Genomic DNA, 6,540 nt, shown 5'->3' on the forward strand with positions numbered 1-6,540 from the left:
ATATGATTAATTGCCTAACTCGTTTTGGGGGTATGCACTAGAGACTGCAGTTCACATCTTGAACAATGTTTCCTCGAAGAGTGTTTCTGAAACACCTTTCGAGTTATAGAGAGGGCATAAACCAAGTTTATGTTACTTCAGAATTTGGGTTTGTCCTGCACATGTGTTAGTGACAAAGCCTAAGAAGTTGAAACCTCGTTCAAGATTATGCCAATTTGTTTGTTACCTAATGAAATAAGAGGTGGTCTGTTCTATGACCCTTAAGAAAATAAGGTGTTTGTATCGACAAACGCTACATTTTTGGAGGAAGACCACATAAGAGATCATAAACCACAAAGCAGAATAGTATCAAGTGAAACTACTAAAGAATCAACAAGGGTTGTTGATGCAGTTGGTCATTCATCAAGAATTAATGAAGAAGCCAGCACTTCAGGTCAATCTCGTCCTTCTCAATCGTTGAGAGTGCCTCGACGTAGTGGGAGGATTGTGATACAATCTGACTGTTACTTGGGTTTAATTGAAACTCAGATTGTCATATCAGATGATGGTGTTGAGGATCCATTGTTCTATAAATAGGTAATGAATGACGTAGATAAAAACCAATAAGACAAATTCATGGACCTGGAAATGGAGTTTATGTACTCCAATTTAGTATGGGCTTGTGGATCCACCTGAAGGGGTAAAACCCATAGGGTACAAATGGATCTATAAAAGAAAGAAAGATTAGTTGGAAAGGTATAGACCTTTAAAGCTGACTTGTAGTAAAGGGTTATACCTAGAAGGAAAGGGTTGACTATGAGGAAACTTTTTCTCCTGTTGCTATGCTTAAGTCTATAAGAATTCTTTTGTCCATAACCACATATTATGACTATGAGATATGGAAAATGTATGTCAAGACTGCTTTTTTTTAATGACAATCTTGTAGAGAATATCTTTATGTATCAGCCCGAGGGGTTCATAGCCCGAGGTCAGGAGTAAAAAGTTTGCAAGTTGAATCGATCCATTTATAGGTTGAAATAAGTATCTAGATTTTGGAACATTAGATTTGATACAACAATCAAATCCTTTGGATTTTATCAAAACATAGATGCACCTTGTATCTACAAGAAAATCATCAACGATAAAGTAACTTTTCTAGTACTTTAGGTGGACGATATCCTACTAATTGGAAATGATATAGGGTACCTTACTGACATTAAGGAATGGTTGGCAACCCAATTCCAAATGAAATATTTGGGAGAGGCGCAGTATGTACTTGGGATCCAAATCATTAGGGATCGCAAGAATAGAACGTTGGCTCTGTCTCAAGCAACTTATATGGACAAAATGTTGACTCAATATTCGATGTAGAACTCTAAGAAGGGTTTATTACCTTTCAAGCACGGGGTTGTCTAAGGAATAGTGTCTTAAGACACCTCAAGAAGTTTAGGATATGAGACGTATTCCCTATGTCTTAGCTGTAGAAAGCTTAATGTATGCTTATGCTCTACACTAGGCTAGACATTTGCTATGCAGTGGAAATATTCAATAGGTACCAGTCCTATCTAGGGTTAGATCACTGGATTGTGGTTAAGAACATCTTCAAGTATCTTAGAAGAATGAGGGACTATAAGTTGGTGTATGGAGCTAAGGATTTGATCTTTACAGGATACATCGACTCTAATTTCCAAACTGACAAAGATTCTAGGAAATCCACGTTAGGATCAATGTTCACCCTAAACGAGGAAGCTGTACTATGGCGTAGAATCAATCAAGGATGTATTGCAGATTCCACTATGGAAGCTGAGTATGTAGCTGCTTGTGAAGTAGCAAAAGAAGTAGTTTGGCTAAGGAAGTTCCAAGCGATTTGGATTCGGTTCCAAATATGGACTTTTCCGTCACCTTATACTATGACAACAGTGAAGCAATAGCCATTACTGATCTATTTACGAAGGTTCTCTCTCGGTTAAAGTGTTTGAGGGTCATTTAGAGAGTCAAGGTTAGACATGTACATTGTATAATCTAGGGAAAATGGGAGATATGTAATGGGTATATGGATGCCTTAGTTTATTGTATTTATTTACAATATTCCTGCCTTTTTGGATTATGATATTATGTACAACCCATTGATTAGAGTTTTAGTTCAACTGGGAGTTTGTTGGGTTTTATGCCTAAAACTCGCAGATGGTAAATGTTATTAATTAACCGTCATCAATAAAGAGTTATAGATGTTAATTCAAGAAAATGTTATTGTTTGTGTTGTTTGTCTATTTTTGTCTTAATAACCCCTAAATCTAATAAACTAATACCCAAGACTGTCTTATGAGTCTTGAACTATATGCGGAGACATACAAGGATCAATGTTGAAGATATAGTCTGAAGGGTCTATAATATAAGGATAAGGCTGGGTACCTTATCCTTGTAACACTATGGACACAACCAACTTTGTATTGAAACAAACACAATGATCCAACACGTTCATGTAGTTGACATGCGAGTGGAGGTATCCTATGCGATGAGTTTGCATAAGATCGAGTCGCGAACTAGTAACCACTAGATATAAACCGTTAACTAGTTAGGTTCCTATTTCAATAGGATGTCCTAGACAACTTAGTTTTAATTTTAAGGATATTATGGACGAGTTCACGAGGGATTGTCCTTTGATTTGCATGGGTGAGGATGACTAGTTCGCCGACCTAATATGCCTACCATTCTGGAGATAAGACTGAGTGGAGAGTTGGGAATATAATAATACAAAATGGAATTTACTCTTTCTCGCCTTAAAGGTAAGTAGATGAGTGTTCCCTTAAGTGGTGTTTTTGGAGCTTGAACAAAGAGCCCTTCCCTCTCATTGACCCAAGATGGATTTATGTTTTTTGGTTGGACCATAAACATGTTGTTCATTAGAGAAGCACTGGCACTTAAGGAGTCAGAGTTAGCCCAAGGGTAAAACGATAATTTGACCTAGTTGGAGTTATGAACACTCGTGAAGGACTAACTTGCTAATCACAAAAATATATCTATTGTGAGAAGAGTGCAACTGTGGGTCTTTAGGGGAATGTACCCACAATTAACGAATATTGATTAACTTGGTTAATGAGTTTAGCTAATTAATTTCATATCATTGAAGCTTCTGATCTATAGGTCCACCAGGTCCCCTTGTTAGCTCACTAGAGGATATTTAAGACGGATGATTTGAATTGTTCAAATTAATTTGAGGAAACCATATATTAATGTGATTAATATATAATTTATTATAGATATGATCTAAAGTTCAAATTAAATTGGAAAGTAATATTTGAATAAAATTCAATTAATTAACTCAAGTGAATTAGATTTTCAAAGAATTAATTAATAGAGAGATATTGGACAAATACATACGACGTTTATGATAATTAAATAAATAAATAAATATATATATATATATTAAATTAAATTAAATTTATAAATAGTTATTTAATTAATGTGTTAATTAAATTAAATAAGTGTATTTAATTATGCTAATTAATTAAGTAAGTGTTATTTAATTAATTAATTATGGAAAGGGAAATAGGAAAAGGATTAGGAAAAAGGGTTGAAGGATTCGATCCCTTCATCAATACATCCCATGGCCTTCTTCATTGGCTCGGTGCAAAGTTTCATGCTTGGCCTTGAGGAACCTTTGCTTGTGTCCCCCTACGGATGACATTTTGTATGAAATTTACACCAACTCCAAAAATGGATAGGATTTCTTTAGTTTTTTCCTCGATCGGTTTTTCCCTATGGTTGGCTCATTAGGACGAACTCTAGAGTCTAAAATGAAGGGTTACACTTACAAGAAAATTTTAAGTAAGTTAATGATTTCTGGACCGAACAATGCTGACTAATCGTTATAGGAATAAGAGTTATTCTAGTGCAATGATTAGTTGAGATCGTCTCAATTCACTGAAGGGGTGACCGACCACCCTATGATGGCTTTTATCCTAACTTACTGAAGCATCATTGCAAAATAGATATCACATAAGGTACATTAGATTTTTTTGCTAAAGTGATTGGTTTTCCATGGGTAATGCCTTAATAACTAATATAAATAATTTGTATAGTTTCAGTAAACTTCATCATGTCTAGTGCTACATTAAATCTGCTAAGTTCTAACAAATTAAATAGCGACAATTATACTAGTTGGAAGAACTCTATAAATACTGTGCTAATAATTGATGACTTAAGGTTTGTCCTTGTTGAGGAATGTGCTTAAGTACCTACTGTTGGAGCATCTCAAAATGTTTGAGATGCATATGAAAGATGTGTAAAAACGAACGAAAAGATCCAAGTATATATTGGCTAGCTTGTCTGAAGTTTTGGCTAAGAAGCACAAAATCATGGTCATTGCACGACAGATCATGGATTCGTTGAGGGAGATATTTGGATTGTTGGGATTGGTGTCCTAAATCTCTTGTATTCTTGTAGTTTGTAAACATTGTATAAACAAATTATTATTAATAAAATAATTTTTATTTTATGAGCGTACAGTCAATCTAATAAACTAAGATCCTAAGTTATTTTATGTAATTTAAACATTTATGTAGAGACATACGAGTGGATCGTGTTTAATGATAACCTAAACGGTCTGTAATAGATAGATAAGACTGGGTACCTTATCCTGTGACACTATGGATACGACCTGCTTTGTAGATGTTACAAGTGTTGTAGAGTGCTGCAAATGATTCGATCCTAATCATTCATGTGAAAACATGTGAGCAGAGGTATCCTATACAAAAAGTTTGTATAATACCAGACCAAGAAATGATTAGTCTCATTATATAACACCGTTAATGTAGAGACTTACACTTCACCAGGATGACCATAAGTGACATGACCTGAATCTTGAGTGAGTTGTGAACTCTTGCCTATGAAGGCAGTCATTTGATTTGTATGGTTGAGAATGGCCAAATTGTCAACTCAATATGCCTACTATTTTGGGGATTCATCTAATTGAGAACTGGGAACACAACTACACAAGGCGAAATTCACTCCTTCCCTGATGTTGAAATAAGTAGATAAATTGCTCCCTTAAGGGTTGATTTTGGGGCTTGAACAATGTGGCCATACCCTTTTTGGCCTAAGAGGGACTTGGTCATAGTTGAACTATGACTTATTATTCATTAGAGGGATCAGTGGTACTTTAGAAGTTAGATGTAACTATATGGGTAAAACGATAATTTTGGTCCAGTTGTATTTACGAGCAATTTGTGAAGGTAAAACGGTAATTTTGGTCCAGTTGTACTTATGAGCAATTTGTGAAGGGTCAGCACACTATTGACTGGTTATATTCAATGGACACAGAAATATATCTGTTGTGCGAAGAGTGCAACTGTCGGTCTTTAGTTAAGTGACCAACAGTTAATGGATGTTGGGTAATTTAATTAAAGAGTTTAATTAATTATCCAAGTACTACTGGAGATTCAATTTACAGGTCCATAAGTTCCCCTCTATATCTCAACAAGGATTATTGAGAATTAAGTTTTGGATTAATTTGAATTGTTCAAATTAATTGAGGGAATTAATTGTATATGATATAATTAATTAAATTAGTTATATGTGATATAATTAATATAATTTATTTGATACATTATCATATAAATTTTATTTTGAGATGAATTAAATATTTGAATATGATTCTAATATTAGTTATATTGATGGTATTCACATAATTGAATTTAGTATAATAACTATAGGTTATAGGTTATATTTGATATAACATATAGTGTGTGTGTGTGTGTATATATATATATATATATATTTTAATATTAATATTAATTAAATTTTTATATATATATATATATATATATATATATATATATTAATATTAATATTAATTAAATTAATTTTATTTTAATTAATACTCCCTCCCCTAATCTTTCTCATCCAGTATGTGGAGAGGGGGGCAAGCAGTTTGGTTGGTTGATCTTCTTCCCAATCTCTCTGAATGTTAGTGAGATTGCTCTCTAGAAAATTCTTCTTCTTCTCATTCTCTTTGCCTCTTCCAAGATTGTGTAGAGCCCACCACTCCTGCATATTCTCATTCTCAAGAGAATACAGAAGGTTCACAAGTGGTGGTGCCTATTTGGTTTTTCAATTTTGGAGATCGCAGTGTTCGTGGTCGTGGATTGAGGGAATACGCGAAGAAAATTGTTCTTCAAGGATAAGCCATTTTCTTCCATTTTCTCAATTTAGCATGTTGTAATTTTAGTTTATAATGCATAATCTTTGTTTATATTTTGTAGTTTTATAATTCTGTGAAAACTAAAATTGGAAATGATCCCCGCTTCCGCTGCAGAACCTTCACCAGTTCCTTTCATTTGGTATCAGAGTGATGGTTTCGATCCCAATTTTTTCCCAAATTTTAGTTACAGTGGTGGGTTGCATTTTGTAAATATTTCATGTTGATGAATGTTTATTGAATGGTATGCTATTATGGATGTTTCGAGGTTTGGATTTTTGTTTGTAAGGGCCCATGTTTTGAGGCATTTAATCGCTATCAATTCTGTAATTTGTTGTTTTGAGTCGCTCTTTGGTGTTCCC

This window comes from Benincasa hispida, chromosome 11 (assembly GCF_027475165.1).
Source record: "Benincasa hispida cultivar pf3 chromosome 11, pf3_genome.v1.1, whole genome shotgun sequence".
In the NCBI taxonomy this organism is placed as follows: Eukaryota; Viridiplantae; Streptophyta; class Magnoliopsida; order Cucurbitales; family Cucurbitaceae; genus Benincasa; species Benincasa hispida.